This window comes from Heloderma suspectum, chromosome 2 (assembly GCF_057233095.1).
Source record: "Heloderma suspectum isolate Gila_16-S chromosome 2, 16-S_ref, whole genome shotgun sequence".
NCBI lineage: Eukaryota > Metazoa > Chordata > Lepidosauria > Squamata > Helodermatidae > Heloderma > Heloderma suspectum.
Window position 1 is genome coordinate 304,390,292 of NC_139459.1, and position 17,741 is coordinate 304,408,032.

Sequence of the window (17,741 nt, forward strand, 5' to 3'; positions counted from 1 at the left end):
GGTGTTGACCGCCGATCCACGCTTGTTCATGATTTTTCCTGCTGCACCCTCAGTTCTTCTGGTAGCATTACCGCTTTTAAGGCTTCTCGGGAGGCATTGCCCTTTTAACGACGCGCCGGCCTCCTACGGCTTCTGGGCCTCCCTTCTCCTGTTCTTCATTTTCTCCTCTCCTCCTCTGGTGCGCTGGTCTGCTCAGATCTGCGCGCCCTCTAGAGGCGAAATTCGGGCGAGCAGCAGCAGCAGCAGCAGCAGCCCCTTTGAATGTGCGTCTCAGTCTGCCTCCCTGGGAAGTCAGATCGAGGCTGGAGTTCCATTGGAACCCTGCGCTGCATTCCATTCCATTCATGCTGGGCAGCGGCGGCAACAGCAGCAAGAGAAAAGCGATCAAGGCACGGAGCCCTGAGTTGCAACGGGGGGGCTGTCTGGTGTGGAATGTAATTATGGCAGGCACAACCGAAGCAAGCTCCGATTCAAGCTGTAAGTCACACTGTCTAACTTTCCTCTTTTCGCTCCGCCAAGGTACGTTTTGGGGTTTTGAAAGCAGGGATTGAGAGAGACAGAGACGAAAAGGTGGCTGCGAAGGAAAGGAGGCTGAGCGGATCGCAACGCCTTTCCCCTTGTTTCTCCAGCTTGGCTCCGTAATAGTTGCGCCCCGTGCAAGGGAGCGACACATTTACACACAAGATACGGAGAGAGCGAGGCACACACACACGGGGGGATGTTCAGCCTTTCTTCGCGCAGGGAAGCCTCCGCTCGGCTTTGCTGGGGGAGATTTGCAGCGCTCAGCACGCGGCGAGACCGCCTTCATTATTTAATTTTGTATGCGGGAGGAAAGCGGAGTTTGCTGGATTCTTTGGCTGGGTGGGTTTATCGCCGCCGCTGTTTGGGGTGTGTGTGTGCGTTTTCGGGGTTGGGGAGATCGTAAAGTCGGGAAAGCGCGTGAGACCCCCCCCCCACAGAGAGAGAAATGTGGCGTGGGGGTGGGGAGAGAAAGGAAGAGGCTCCCCGCCCGGCCAAAAATGATCCTCGGCAATGATGTGATCAGAAGACTATCCCGAGGGAAATCGGCTTCAGGAAGAGACTGGATGGGTCCTTCCCTGAAAATGTGGCTGGCAGGCAGGCAGGCAGGCACGGAGCGAAAAGAGTTGACCATGAGACGTGAAGAGCGTTTGCAATTAAAAAAGTGTGTCAGGAGAACGAGGAAATCCGCAGCCTTTGCCATTGGCGAAAAGGGCGTGTGTAGTTGGCGGTGGCGATCGTGGGGGAATTGAAACGGAAAGGACTGGAATGGATCAGCATGTGGTTGTAGCAGCTACGCTCGCAAGAGATGCGCGGCGCGGAGGGAAATGGGAGCGGGAGTGCGTGCGTGTGTGGGGAGAATAGCTCTTTATTGAAAAGCTTCAAATGCTATAAAATGTGCCGCCGCTTGCATAGGGCAGGCTCTGTGTGTGTATGTGTGCGTGTGAGCGAGCGAGCGAGAGATGAACTCTTCTCTCCCCACACCGTGCCTTGGCAAAGCGGAAAGGTAGGCAGGGAGCTCGCCGAAGGGGGGGGTGGAACTGCAGCAGAGCTGAGCGAGGACGGCGGATCGCAGAGTGCGTGCGTGGCTGAGGGGGTGCAGCGTGGAGCTCCGGCTGCCGCTGCCAGCGCTTTCCGCATTTACCTTGCGCTTGCAGATTATTTTGCAGGCGCCGCGGCTGCCGCTGCCTGCCTCCGCCTTGCTGGGATCGCGGGCGCGGGTGGGAGGGGGCCGGCGCTCCCCGGGAGGCTCCACCAGCAAGCTGTATGCAGCATCCTCCTCGCCTTCTCTTTCTTCGCTGGGGCGGGCTGGGGAGAGAGGAGCCGGCTTTGGGGAGACAGACACCGGCTTTTCTGCCTTCGGAGGCTGGCCGGGGGCGGGCAGGCGCTTCGCAGGGCGAAACGGACTCGACTCTCCAGTCCTTCTCGCCGGCGCAGTGGATCCGGCGGAGATTGTCGGGTCATTTTCCGCCGGCAATGCCCCCTTTTCTCTCCTCTGTCGTCTGATTTGGAAAGGGGAAAAGTTTGATCGCAACGATTTTCCCTTTTCCTGGGGACGGGGAAGGCAGGTCGCAGGAAAGGCCCCCCGTTAGATCGTGCAGTTAGACGGGGACCCCTAAGGCCCAGCCTGTGCAACCCATGGCAGGTCCAAAGATCTAGACACCCCCCTTTTCTCTCCCAACCCGGGCTTGGTGTCATTGCCCATTTCGTGACCCACGTCTGCCCCCCCCCATTCACCCCCTCTAAGGTGCCTGGAGTTGAAGAACTTTGCCTGGAGAGTGTGCCTTTGATTCGGTGTAGAGAAGCCCCGTGTGTTCCTGCTCCGAACTGAACGCTGAGCCGGGTTACTGGGTGGTTCCCCCCGCCCAGTTGAGGCTGGAAATGGGGGCTCCGACCCAACGAGAGGCGTCCCAACCGGACTGCCTCCCTGCTTAACCCTGAGGCGGATGAACCGCGCCCCTGTCGGGAGCCCCCCCCCGCCGCTAGATTTCCTCCTTCCCAGAGGAAGCCGCGTTTTGCTCGCATGTCAACTTCCTGAAGCGACTCGCGGGAGCCAAACGGACCAGCCCGCAGTCCAGTGGCTTTTCCTGTGTGTCTCATTGGGATGTGGGGGGTGGCTGCGTGCTGGTGGGTGTTTCTACACAGGGTAGTTTGCTGAGCAGCACAATAACCCCTCTACCTCTCACTTCTGAGCTTGCCCTCATCTCTGCACAGAGAGAGAGAGATCCGTGACACAGGAATGGTGTGACGATTTAGGAGCTCTTTGCACAGTGCCTGGAAAAACACATAGCACCATCTTAAGGGTTATTCATTCATGAATTATTCTTGCTGATTACGGTGTGGTTTAGGATAGGCTCTGATGCTCTACCACCCAACAGCAAGCCTCTTTGCATGGATGATAAATATAGATGTATGGAGTGAATGAGCGAGATGAGGTGTGTGTGTAGGTGTTATTTATAATGTATATGTATAAGCCCTTACACTAAACAAAAAACTGGAGGTTGTAAACCACCCTGAACCCTGTTGGAAAGGCACAGCAAATCTCTAAAACATCCAAATAAAAACGAGCCTGTTAATGCAGAGTGTAGCAAAACTAGTTCTCGCTTTCATGTTTGTTTTTCAGAATTGCTTTCTTAAAACCACTGTGCTAGCAATTGTGACCTGTGTGTGTGTGTGATGAAGATATAAAATCTGTGTCTCAGGGACACATGTGAGGCTCCAACATATTTGAGTGGAGAGCTTTGCAAATATTCAGATGTGGGCCGGGTCCAATCAATCAACAATTAATCCTTTTCCTTTGAATTTTGTTTTTTAATTTATATGCTAGTTCTCCCTTTCCATTCACTTAAATTCTCTGTTGCCTTAGCAGTGTGTTTATGCAGTCCTGTGGACACTTACCTGGAAGTAAGTCAATTGGACGCGACGGAGCTTACATCCCAATAGACATTTTTAGGGATTATACTGTGGGTGTCTTTATGTTGACTTCAGGTGCAGGGTTGTGAGGCAAGGAGGGTGTAAGGAGAATTTACATGGGATCAGTAGTTACAGAAGGAACCTTATTAGCAATCAGTTAAATGGGGAGAAGCATAGAATTTGCTACTTAAACCTCCCTTTCCTTTAAACTGCCCACGTGCTTTGAAGTGTACCATCCTCAATATCATACAGATTAGCATTGACAATCATCCTTTTAAAGGCTCGGCAGGGAAGAAAAGTTCAGATGTAAGATGCCTTTAGGAAGCAGCTTCCTTCTTGTTTAAGAGAAAACGTTAGAGTACTGTTGGTTATTGCTCTTTCAGGGGAATAAAATTTATTCATCCATTTTTTGCAGTGGAGATGGGGAGAGGAATGTGCAAGGGACGAGCGAGTGCAGACTATTGACTGCATCAAAGGTTATTCATTTGAAAACACCATTTCCCTCTGTACAGCATCTAATTGCTTCCTGAACAATCTCAAGGTCTTTTGTATGTACTCAGTGGGTAAAATGAGCAACTCGATATCTCTCTCACTCAAGATACTGGTGACCAAATTGTGCAGAGTGAGGAAGTCAAAGAAAATTAGCAGGCCAAAAAACAAAACAAAACAAAAAAACTTGCAAGCTGAGGCAGAGATAATTTCTTAAGTGGGTTATAAAGAGAAGAGGCTTTTTTAACAGAATTCTTTTGGTTGAGACTCTGTTTGCATAGTTCAACTTGTTTTATATTAGTAAATTACAGTGCTAGCGGCGCTGAGACAATATCGAGTCTGTGTGGGTGGGAAGGAAGTTTGGATCCAAAATATGTGATTGCGTAGCAGAGTAAGGCTCTGTGGGTAATGCTAGAGGGTAGCCTGCCACATCCCATTCTGGATCTGTGTTTTTGTTTTGGATCCCACCAATGCCTTCCTTTTACCTGATCTGTCTATTTGGATTAAGATCCCAGTGTGCGTAATACATGTATGTATTCCTCTCTGGGAGATTTTACAAAAACAATAGCCAGAGGGCAATTCTTGCCTTTCACAGTTGGATTACCGGGTGTTCTGTCCTATGTATGTGATGCCCTGGCAAGGATTTTAGGGATGCTAGGCAAAACACAGAGTTCCGCCTGCCCCAACCCCGCACATTAGAGTCTTATTCCCACTTGTATTCAGATATGCCCAATTTCTAATGATGCTCTTTTTAGGGATCTGGATTGTGGGCGCCATTAGCAGTGTCATGATTTTCAGATGTTTAGGGGAGGGGCCATAACTCCATGGTAGAGCACATGCGTTTCATGCAGAAGGTCCCGGGTCCAATTACGATCATTTCCAGTTAAAATGATTTCAAGTGAGCAGTGCTTGGAAAGATCTCCTGCTTGCGACCTTAGAGAGCCACTGCTGGTAAAAGCAGGCCAGCCTTCCCAGGCACCCTCCAGATGTGTTGGACTACAACTCCTATCACACCCAACCAACAGGATCAGTGGCCAGGGATGATGGGGGTTGTAGTCCAACACATCTGGAGGGTGCCAGTTTGGGAAAGGCTGAAGTAGACAGTACTGGCTAGATGGACCATTTTCATTTTTCATTTATTATATTTCTATACCACTCCATAGCCAAAGCTCTCTGGGCAGTTCACAAAAATTAAAAGCCATTAAAATACATTATACGAAGTACAACACCATTTACATAAAAACATATAAACAGATAGCACAGACACAGAACATATTTAAAAATAATTTTAAATCAACGGCTTGGCCTAAAGCAGTTTCTTATGTTCAGAAAACAGTATACTGCTCATAAAACATATTTTTCAGGAACCTTCGACAGCATATTTTAGCACTGTATTTATTTATTTTTTAAAAAACACACAAGATTTTGTGTGTGTGACAAAAAGTCATTTACCACATTGTCAAACTCCTTACCAAGCCAGACAGTATCCTTGTTATCATACAGTCAATCACTGCTAGTTTTAGAACTTCACCTTGCAGGAACTGCAGTCTTCATCCTTACCATAAACATGTAAACAAGTCCCATTGGTTTCAGTGGGATTTACTTCCAAGAGAGTAAGTATAGGATTGCAGCCTTACTTATCTGGGCACTGAATTTATTTCATCTATGTTGTGCTTTGATATGAGTCATTTTGTAACTGGATATATTGTTGTTAATCATGATTTATATAGCACCATCAATGTACATAGTGCTTTACGGATTAAAAGGAGAACATCTAAATCAAATGAAACCCTACTTCCCAGCAAGTAGTATTCTGGATCCATGTCCCAACTTTGTATGCTTTACCATGGTCCTGTAGGTATTCATAACATTAGTTATAATGTTATTAAAATGTCAACATTTACATGCTGCCTCTCACACTGTGTTTTCAAATCATGGGGTACTCCCAGAAGTTGTTCCAAAATTGCCGCAATCAATCAATCAATCAATCAATGCTTCAGCCTGCGAGAAAGGCTGAGGGTTATTTTGAGTTCCAGCCAGAATAACCCTCAGCTTCTTAGCATACTGATGTATTTCTCACGAGTAGAGGAGCGTAGAACCCCTTTTCATGTCATAAGTTTAGGGAGTGAATGATTTGCTTAATAGCAAGCTAAGCGTTTCTCTGACTTAAAACTGTAGGAAAGCTATCCTCCAGGAACCTTTTTTTAGGCAAAAGTTGGTGTCGGTGGTGGTGGTTGTGTGTGTGTTACAACAGAGAAAGGTCTAGAGGTTTTATCTTCCCAGCCTCTTGCCACAAATTGCCTTTGCTGACCTGAGAGCCTGGGAACAGAGTCTGGACTGTACTTCTGAAGAAGAAAACCAAATGTTGCTTCTATACATGGCTTTTATCCTATTAAAAGCAGAAATAGAGCTTGTTCAGTAAGGGAAGGGGATGGTGACAGGGTGGACAAACAAAACCCAAACAAAACTGTTGGGCTTCAGGAAAAGCAGATGAGGGCTTAGGGCGGTTGCTCCTTAATGCTTAACCAGGCGAAACAGCTTAAATGCAACCCTGTCTGGTGTTTCTCTGTATGTGCCTCCCTTCTCCTCCCCTGTTACAGTTGGACTTTTCTCCCCCGTCCCTCCAAAAAGGAGATTTGGAACAAGAATGAAAATGACTGTCAGAGACTTCATGAGAATAAAGTGCATTTGGAGGGGTTGGGGGCTACGGGTCCAAAACTAATGATGAACGCTGGCATTGGTTTATGTCCTTTGCTGCTTGTGTTGGTAACAGGGTTTGACTCCTGCCTGAATGGAGGATTTTTGGCTGAGAAGCCCCACTGTTTGTTTCTTATGTAGGCAAATGCCCCCTGGAGTCAGTGAGAGTCCTGCTTGCAGGATGCAGTTATTGGCATCATATCGGACTCAGTTTCTTTTGAACCACATCAGTATTGCTAACACTCTCCTCTTTAATGAAACAAATGCACACAGAGGCCCAGAGGCACTAATTACCTATCCGAGATGCTTATGCCAAGCCGACATCCACAGAAATCTAGGTGCTGTGCAATATATATACAGTTATCCTCGCAGCACCCCTGGAAGATAGTAGCATGCTATTATCTCTGTTTAAAATGAGCGAAGTGAGGCGGAACGATGTTGCTTTACCTTCTTGGGGTGTCGTGAGGACAAGTAAAAAGTATTACACACACACACACACACACACCCTGATATACTTCTGTGTACTACTAGGTGTGTCTGCTGATGCTTCTCTGCATCCAGGTACATTCACATTGTCTCTAAAGGAGGTCTCAGCTTCGCAGTTGCAGTGTGGACTTGGCTGGGGCAACCCAGGAAATCGGTGGCAAGTAAAAAGTGGACTGAAACATGCTGAGTCTTTGGTCAGCAGTATTGAACATATACTATAATTTGCTTTATGTTGGGCTGCCTTTGATGCTTCTCTGGAAGCTTCAGCTCGCTTGATGCAGTACGTTAGCCTTCCCCAACATGGTGCCCTCCAGATATGTTGGACGGCAACTCCCATAATTCCCAGACAGCATTGCCAATGGCTGGGAATTATGGGAACTGAAGTCTAACCCATCTGGGGGGCACCAGGTTGGGAAAAACTTCAATATGTGGTATCTTACCTCCTACTGTGAGCATATTTCATCAATGGTTCAACATCTTCACCAGTGTCTAGTTGTTTTTCAAGGGCCAACAAGGCGCCCCTACCCCGGGGACCACCTTCTGCCTTGTATCTCACCTGAGAGCTGTTCCACACTTTACACGCCAGTTGTGTTTGCTGCAGGTACACTGGTGTTTTCTGCAGCAGACAAGTAAAATCTGAATGACAGATGTCAATTGGGGCTCTCAGGCTCAGTTAGAAATGGGTTTTGCTAAACACCCTACAGTTGCCTCTGTTGTGGTGGTGAGCCTTACACTCTTATAGTCTCCAGATAATGGTACACCATATTCTGTGTGATGTGGTGGAGTGGCTAGCATGTTGGTTTCGGTTGTTGGGAAATCCAGGTTCAAATCTCCACTCCATTCTGTCAAGCTAACTGGGTAGCCTGGGAGGTGGGGTTCTCTTAGTCTAATCTCACAAAGTTTTTCTGAGACTAAAAGACCACACTGAGCTCTTTGGAGGAAAGACATGATACAATGTGTAAGAAATAAATCTTAAGGTTACTTGGATTTAGAAAATCTTCATTGGGGAGGGTAGGGTTGAATTAGATTGGTGGTTTTCACACTGTGTTCTGGGGAACCCCAGGGTTCCTTAAAGCTTAATCACGGTTCCTCAATGAGAAAGTCAGCAATGGTGGTCAAACATCACACACACACACACACACACACACACACAGATGTATATATATCCTCTTCCTCTAGTTCCTATGCACAAATCACAGTAGCTCACAATAAATTAAAAGTATAAAACTATACTTTCATTAAAAATACAGTAAAAACACAGAGGCAGTAAAAATATGGAGGCAGAGACCATAGGTAAAGCAAGCTTTAAACAAAGCAAACACCTCACAGGCAAAAGCCTGCCAGCATAAAAATGTCACCAAATGGTGAAAGCCATCCAGAGAGGAGGCTACCCATACTTAATGGAGCAAGTTGTTCCACAGTATAGGTGCAGCCACTGAGAAGACCCTGACTATTGTCACCATCAACTGTGCCTCCACCCTAGGTCGAACACAGAAGGACCTCTCCTTCTGATCTTGGAGAACAGGCAGGTTAGTATAAGAGGAGGTGATTCCTCAGATGTCCTGGATCCAAGCCATTTAGGGCTTTAAAAGTGATCACTAACACTTTGAATTGTGCTCAGGAACAAATTGGCAAGCAGTGGATAAGGTAGCACGATCCCATGGGTGCATGCCCATTAACATCCTTGCTGCAGCATTCTGGACCAACTTCAGTTTACAATGACTCTCCAAAGGTAGCCCTATGTAGTTACAGTATCCAGTCATGATGTAACTAAGGCATGTGTTTGATTTCCTCTGATTTCCTCAGGAATGGCCACAGCTGCTCACCATTGTAAACTGGGCAAGGGCACTTCTGTCCTCCTCTGCCACCTGGTTATCCACATGTATAACCAAATCCAGGAGCACCCCCAAACTGTGAGCCTGTTTTTTTCAAGGGAAGTACAACCCCATCCTAAGCAAGTTGAATCGCTATTCTGGAGTCTTGTCTCCCCATGAATACAGGTTGCCCAATGAGTTTCTTTGCATATCTGCAGGGAAGTGTTAGATGTGTTCCAAGGGGTATTGTCAGTTCACATGGGGTGACAGTGAGGCGTCACGGGCCTGGCCAGTGCCCCGCACGCACTAAACAAACACCCTAGAATAGATCCCAGAATCTTCTGCAACTCTCTTGGTTTCCTTGACAAGCAACTCAGTGTGGAAAGTATTTCCTGAAGGTAGAACATTTGAAAACAATTGGATTGGATCAGCTTTCTCCAACTTGCTGCCTGCCAGATGCGTCTGGGCTACAACTCCCATCATCCCCAGCATGGGCTAGATGGGGATGATGGGAGTTGTAGCCCAAACACATCTGGAGGTTGCCAGGATAGGGAAGGCTGGATTAGAGGATTTCATGTTCATTTCCAACCCTACAGTTCTGGGATTTTAGAAATGTTTGCTGAAAGAATGGAATGCGGCCGTTTTGTTGCTGTTCTTTAACTTGTCATAAAGGTTCATTAAAGTGTGCTAACAAGTAACTAGTCCAGGTTATGTGAGCTTCTGAAGAAATCCAGGAGCAGACAAAGGTAACTGCCATCTGCATTAGCAGGTATGAGAAAGGCAAATGAAGGTGCTACTTATTTTGGATTAATGGCATTGTGGACAGTTGCTTTCATTCTGATACCCACTCTCATTCTTCTGGTGGTATTTGAGCAGTTTGCACAATGATAAGGGGTGTGTGTGTGTGTGTGTGTGTGTGTATAAACGAGCACAACTTGTTTGTCTGGATATGTTTGGGTGGGTTGTTTGATCAAAAGCCTTTTGTGGTAGGGCGCCGAAGCGGTGGGTAAAAGAAAGGTGTACTTAGCAAATTCAGTTCATCTCAAGCGTGTGTAATGCCTTTTCATAAAGACTGTCTTTTGACCTACTAAGAGGAGCGGGTCCAGTTTCACCCTGTGAAGAGCAGCCGCTCAGTACTTCTAGGGGCGGTCAATCAGTGTGTTTAGAAAAGAGCTAAAGAAACCACACTGCTCCTCCAATAAAAAGCTCAGTCATGTCTGTGCATTTCCTCCTGGAGCAGCCATTACTTTTGGATGATGTGTTTTCATTCCAGCCTGACCTCTGCTGCTGTTGCTTTTATGTCATCTCCTGTTCCCAGACCCTTTAAACCTCAGGCAAATGCCTCTTAGATACCAAGGAAACATGAACTGACCAGCAAGCTTTTCGTTTAAAGCAAGTACTGTATACATTAGAGGTTTTGTTCCTCATTTAGTAGGAGCATAACAAGCACCTGTCCGACCTATGGTTTGTTCCCTATGGAACAAAAATGCTTGCATTCCCTTCCAGTTGCAAGAACAGTCACTGCCCTTTAGATGATAAGCCTCAGCCCCGTTTAGGTGTGAAGGTTTCCCCCCACACGCACACACTTTTGATGAATGATAAACTCAGAATATTATATCATCAAACTCTGTCAAGTTAGGTTTCTAAATGGTGATGTTTTACCACTGCCAAGTGTTCTGACTCCTTTGTTGAAAGTATTTGCTCCTTCTAACCTCCTTGTAACCCCTTCAATACTAGAGGGTAAGAAAGGGTAGCTGTCCCCATTAACTGTTGGGGAACTGAGGCATAGAGATGGAGGCTATGTGCAGGCCCATGGTTAGCAGATATTAAACACTGGACCTCTTGACCACTGAGCCACCTGGTGGGCTTCTATTCTGAGGCTGCAGTCCATTACACACTTTGCCAGGAGTAAGCCCCATTGGATATGAGGAGGCTTGCTCCTGAGTAAGTGCACACAGGAATCTGCTGTAATAATGGAGTAATGACCCCCTGATTCATTTCAGTTCTTCTTCCTCCTCCGTTTATACATTCACTGTAGCCTGGCCACTATAGTCGATGCAACGGTAACTTTGCTTTTAGATTACTGTAGATTACTGTAATGTGCTTTATGTGGGTTATGTGGGGCTACCTTTGAGCTTTGGTCCAGAAACTGCAGCTGATGATATTGAGTGGTGTGCCAGGATGTTGAGTGGCCACGCACATTTTACACTGGTGTTGAAGCAACTGCACTGTCTGCCTATTGGCTACTGAGCCAAGTTCAAGGTCTTGTTGCTGGCATATAGAGCTCTGAACAACTTGGGACCAGTTACTTGGCAGATGGCCTTCCCTGTGTGATTGCTAAGATGATTGGAGGAGGACTTGCTGCTTGTACCATGTTCTGCATCTGATAGTGACCTGGAAGTAGGCCTTCTCTGTGGTGGCACCCCCCTTGTGGAATGCTCTCCCTTGTGGAATGCTCACCTTATGGAGTGCTCTCCTTGCTGGTACGCAGAAGGTGCCAAGTGCGGCGTGCTTTAGGTGCATGTTAAAGACCTCCCTCTTCAGCCAGGCCTTTCGGGTTTTTTTTTTTAGTTTTAACCCTTTTAACTGACGAGACTGTTTTGTATTTTAATCTTGCATTGTAAACGGCTCTGAAATACCTTTTTAGATCTGCAAGTTGCCCATTCCCACATTGTGGATATTTTGTCTCCTGCCCTGGCAATTGCTGTGTTGGGTTCTGCTATCTCCTGTGAAGCAGAACTGGAGTTCTGCTTGCTACAGAAAAGAGGATCCCCCAAACCAGAAATTCTTACAGAAATTTGAAAACTCTTTGTGAGGCAGCAAAGTGCTTTTCTGACTCCTATTAGTGCCTGACTGTTACCATCTATGCATCTAACAGTTTCAGCCTACCGGTGTCAAAATAGGTAGGTGTAAATGCTTTTTTAAATAGTCATACAACACTGGAAGAACCGCCCTCTGGCTTCGATGGCTTCTTGGGTAGCATTTTTAGTTGATTTTGCCTGACTGAACCGACAAAAGTAAAACCATGTTGCTGTGGCTGTACTTTGAGAATCCTGGATCAAGAATGCTGTGTAGCCGTAAGTATTAAGCATGGATGTTCTACAAGGTGGCCTGCCCAGTAAAATCTGCTCAGATTGGTCTTCACTGAACAGTCCCGCAATCGCCCTCTGCCGAAGTGAGAGTTGAGCAGTTCCCCATCTTCCATCAGAGCTCCCCTGGAAGTGCTGCCATTGCCTCCCACAGACCTGATTTGGGATCTTTGCTGATTTTGCTTTTCCCTTTTCCTTTCCCTTACCTTAACTTGCACTCGGGGGCTTAGTGAAAGCCCGGACTTAGCAAGGTCTCACCTCTTGGAACCTGTTCACAGTGCCAGGGCTCGGTCGTGACCCGGGTAAAATAATACTAATAAATATTGTTGTCTTTATTTTGCTAACGTCATTTCAGAATAAAATACAGTTTCATGAAAAAAATGGAGACGCTGGTATGGGAGTCACATCTGTTGTCATATTTTGATTCTAGGATTCCCCAACAACTGTAAGGACCTTGCTTTATAGTGTTCTGCTTTCTTTTGCTTTCATCACCCTGTTAATTTGCTCCTGCTTAATAAATATTTAGCCTTCAAAAGAATCACCACCCTGATAAACATGTTTCCAAGGATGTGCAGAGTGCATTTCCCTTCTGCTGAGTAACCGCAGCCCACCCACCCACTCGTGCCTCCGATAGAGCCTTGCCTCCTGAATGTCCCCAGCCCAGTTCTTTCCTTTAGCTGCTGTGGCTGTAGCCCAGCCTCACTGAGGCTGACAGCTTGCAGAGCAGCCTGCAGGCTCTCCCTCGGCCCCCACCTCCTTTTCCTATCTCTTGCACACATCCAATCTACTGGCCAAGTTGGCACTGAGACCGAGGAGAAGCAGTAATCCAATTTGGGCACTTTAACTGCACTTTGCTAACCGTGCGGCTGGCCGAAGCTTGGGAACTTTAATCTGCCTAATGACCTCAGCCTCAGGGACCCGGGAACGGACTGGCAGTCATTTGTTTTATTTATTTGCTTTTACTTTTCAATGGCTGCTGGAGTCTGATTTGATGCTGGGGTTGCCAGGGTCCTGGTGATTGTGTATATGGCATCCTTCAAAAGCTATAACTTCCTTCTATAGCAGAAGGGAGAGCAGATAAATGTGGGTCCTTTTGTCATCTTGTTCTTATCATCCTTCTGTCTTATTCTCCCTCTATTTCTTCTCTCCCTTACCTTAACAAAAAAAATCTTGTAGAGACAGCATCACCAGGCAAGTCAGTTTTGCAGTATATTATTATTTTTCAGGAATGCTCAGCCAAGAAAAATAAAATATCTCTCTCTTCCTTTGGTTGCCTACTGTTTAATGTACAAAATACAGGGGTGGTAATTGCATTAAAATGTATATAATTATACCATAGGAAAAAAAGAAGTCTTGTTAATTGCACGGGTGTTTTGAACTGATAAGTGTTTGAGTGATTCATGTTTTCTTAGGAGTTCACTAAAGCAGAGCTGTCGTCCACAATGGGAGAGGCTTGTTTTCATATCATTCAGAGACAGTGAACTAAGCATAGAATCGGTGCTGACTTTGCCAGCTCATAGGCATCACTGTGCCTTACTGGGTTCTTTAGAAAGCGATCCTGCAAGATGCTGACCACTCGAGCAATGGCCAGGTTAGACATGAGAGGGGCAGTGGCATTTGTTGTTCACGTACCTGCCCTGTTCACAACTAGCTGTCTAATCTTATGCACATTTACTCAAAAGTAATCTCACTGGTTTCTTACTCCCAAATAAGTGTGCATAGGGTTGCAGCCTATTCAGTCTATAATGAAATGTATAGTGCTGAGATGTCAAGAGTGTACAGTGAAAAAGATGAGATGCATATAGAAATAGCTTTCTCTGTGGAAATTCTCTGAGTTACTATGGCGCCTTTTTTCACTTTTCTGTATTTTATCCGCCCATTTGAGTCATTTTCATTCCTAGAAGTGCAGGCAGGCAAACAAGAGTGGTGGTTTTTTGTTTTTTTGCTTTGAACGTGTTAGGCTCTGATCCTCAAAGCACTTCTGGGAGCTCTGTTGACTTGACCTGCTCTTCAGCGACATTACTGCTTCCATCTGTGATGTTGCAAAAATGGGGTTGTCACCTCCAGTGGGAGAACAAGCAACAAGACATCCTCTTAGAAAGCCAACAACCTGTTTTTCAGGCTGATGCCTCCAGCAAAACAGAGGGGAGAAGAGAGAGGCAGTGGAACTTATCAGAGACTGGTGAAACTGTTTCCCAAACAGGATGTGTTAAAATTGCGTGTGTGTTAGTATTTTAAACCTCGTTAGCTCAAGCCCCAGAGATGTCTCCTTTTAGCAATGAAGTCCCTAACTCAGCCTGCACTGATGTGATGAAGGACTATCCCTGCTTTGAAATACTTCCCCCACACTTTATTGATCGGAGGGAACAATATCTTGTGGCTTCCTGTTGGATTCTGGAACCACATGAGCATTCAAGCATGTGTGGTTTGCAACTCTGCACTCTCCCTTTTTTATTGCTTACTGGTAAGGGGGGATTTGAACATTACGGTGAAGTTTAAGACAGTCAAGAGACTGTTGGGGAAACTGAGGAAACAAGTAAGTGTTGTGGTGTGCAGAAAATTGGTAACAAGAGTCTCATGAAAGAGAGATCCTATAAACCCACTGTCCACAGTACCTTTCTTGGTCATGGAATCATAACATGCTGTGACTGAGCTACAGCCGGCTTTGTAAATAAGAGCAGATCCATAGTTTATGGGCCATGTATAGTGTGGATAACATACACATGAATGGGTCCCCAGGGGCATGTGTATGGGTAAAGATATTTATAAACACACGTTTGCTGGGGGAAACACCAGTGTACATGCAGCAAACATTTTGAAACTGCCCTAAGAGGCTTCCACATTTTGAGTGCAACCAGTGTTTTGAGTAAAAGGAGCTAAGCCCTATTCTTTAGACTGCCTTGATATTCTGCGAGCAGGGGTTGGATCCAGCATTTAGTTTCAGCCAGCAGAAGAATACTACTGGTGGAATGGGAATTCTGCATCTTCTACTCCCCCACCCCTGCAGTCCCCTGTGCACCCTCCAGATTGCTTCTGGAGGGTTCCCCAGCCCTCCGGAGCAGATTTGGGGCTCAATCCTATCAAGATAGGTGGCTGCCTCCAAACTCGGAGGCAACTGCCTATCCAATGCAGGGCAGGAGAAGCACGGAGGGGATCATTCCCTCCACGCTCCTCCTGCCCTGCATTTTCAGCTAAACAGCCGCTTTCGGCTGTCTACTCGCGGGAGGGCAGAGCCGGGGAGGAGGCTGGCATATGACATCGGATGTGTCATACAGGCATTTCTGCCCTCCCCGTCCTGGAATGCCCCCCGGAACGCCCCGTTTTGGCTGCTCCGCACTTCGCTTGCGAGGGCAGAGCAAGGGGCTTCTCTGTGCTGCCTGTGAGGCAGCATGGAAGGGGGGGAAGGTCAGTTCCCGGAAAACCAGATATCCTGTGGCCACCACCTAGCTGGTGCCTAGTGGCCATAGGATTGTTCCCTTAAAAGGCATGTGAGGAGTACAGGGGAAAAGGAGAGGACACCTAAGTCCTGTTCCACCAGCAGTATCCTTCAACTGGTGGAACTAAGATGCTGGATCCATCCCCAGGTATGTAGCTGGGGCAATTATGTACATTGAGGTGGATATGCTACGTGGTGATGTAAGTTGAAATGGGCTGAATGAACATTGCTTGACTGAGCTCTTGTCCTTATTTTAGTCATAATTGAAGTTGCTTTCAGGGTGTTTCTTAGGGCATCGATTGGTCATCTCTTCCTCATAAGCAGTGACCAGGGTTAACTTCCTATCTACTCATTTCAAATATATACATTAATATAAGCAGGCCATATATCAAGATAAGCATCCATACAAAATTGAAGGACCAACTTCACTCCAGCCACCATTCTGGAATGATGGGTAGGCATGTACCTCTCATGGGCACATGCCTTGGCATGAGACATCGTGAGAGTCTCAGGCTGGAGAACTGCCAAACAGCTGGCATGGTAATGAAGGAGCAGGCCACCCACCTTTTACCTAATGAGGAATGGACAGACACAAAAGAACCCCTAAAATTCAAAACAGCCACTAAAACCCAAAGTGTCGCACCCCCACCCTCACATGCCTGGGCAGCTGGGTGTTTAAATATAATGGGGGGGGGGAGAGAGTAGCACGACTGCCGCAGTTTACTTTGCTTCAACTGCTATGTGTCAGGACACAGCGGATTTTCCCGTTGGTGAAGTCCACAGTAAATAGTGCATGTACCGCAGCAGAAGCTAATTCGCAGCTGCAATGCTGTGCAGTTACGGCAGAGTGAAGGTTGAAAGCGGGGCCGTGTAGATGGCCCGTCAGTATCCGCTTTTGCTTTCCATCTGTTAATCCCCACATCACAGGGATGTAATTTAAAGGCGCATGGACATCCGCTATTATCACAGATTTTTCAAGAACAAAATTGATACGAGCAATGATTTGCGGCCAAAAAGAAGCCACTACAGGACATGCCCACATCATAATCCTCAACGAGGCATTGTCTTCATTACATTGCTATCATCTGGCAGAGCTAGCCAGTTTCTTCTTAACAAGCCTGTATGGTGTTCAGTATATGCAAAACATAATTTTTTGTTGAATCTGCCTCAGTTTTAAATCTAAACAGAAATAGTACATGTGGAAGCTAAGGCAACTCCCTCCTTTTTTGCTTGTTGTTGTTGTGTTTGCAAATAAAACAAACAAACAAATAAGCTTCATATATACCCCCACTGCCCCTAGCTGTAGCTCTGCCTTGCAGGAAGAAGAGTGGGAGTCAGCTTCCTTAACTATTCCTACCAGAGACTGCAAGCAAGAGTCATGGCTGAATTGATGCTCCCTGCATTGGTCTCTCTTTGTGATAAGGGTATACAACTCAAAAGCATCTGAGCTAGCAGACCAGCTTATAAACATTGTACTTGCTATTCCTGTATGGAAAGTAAATCTGTCTATTAACAAAGGAGGATAGAGGCCCAGCCTACCTAGCTATTATAAACTTGGGTTTGTGTTTAACCTTTTACTTCTGTTAGGTTAACAGAAAACAATAGAAATATTTAGAAAATTTAAAATTCAGTTTATTTTACTTTAATTGAAAGACATACACACCATTAAATGGACTACAATGGGCTCCAGAAAGTGTTCATTTTTTTCTCTTATGTTTCTTTGCTTTGCCTCTTGGCTTGGGTGTTTAACGTTGGATGATGGCCTGCAAGAATGATGTAATCTGTTGAGTTAAATTTCTGAAGTGGCAGTCCATTCACTTTGATGAAGAATAGGCAAGAAAGTTTTTTTTAATGACAAGGGAAGAATGTTATATTATCCATGGGAGTCTACCTCCTTCCTGTGTTAGAATTCCACCCCTGCTTCTTCCCAACAGTACAGTGGTTCCTCTCAAACTGACAGTGTTCACTGTTTTGTGGAGGAGACCAGAGAGTGAATGATAGTTGTGGTGTGGAAATGTTCAGGGGGCTGAGGACAGGTGTGTGTGTATGTATGTAGAGTGTCTAGCTTCAAGAGGGGACTTGGAAAGACCTTTGAGGTTGCATCATAATTTAACATATGAAGTTAATTGCCACATGTGGTGACAGCGATTGCTTTTAGATGGTGTTAAAATGAGGATTAGACCAATTCATGGAGGATAAGCCCTATCAATGGCCACTAGCCACAGTGGCTGTATGCTGCTTCCTTGTTCAGGGGCACTGTGGGCTACCAGTTGCTGGGAAGCCACAACAGGAAAGGGC

General features: G+C 46.3%; 1 protein-coding gene across 2 annotated transcripts in view; it reads left to right on the top strand.

The window, feature by feature from the left end:
- Window positions 1–242: 242 nt before the first annotated feature.
- PLXNA1 (plexin A1) overlaps window positions 243–17,741 on the top strand; it is a 395,495-nt gene continuing 377,996 nt past the window's right edge. For both annotated transcript variants that reach the window (XM_084840187.1, XM_084840188.1), the window contains exon 1: window positions 243–477. The gene's annotated coding sequence lies outside the window, so the exon portion shown is untranslated. The remainder of the gene's footprint in view (window positions 478–17,741) is intronic.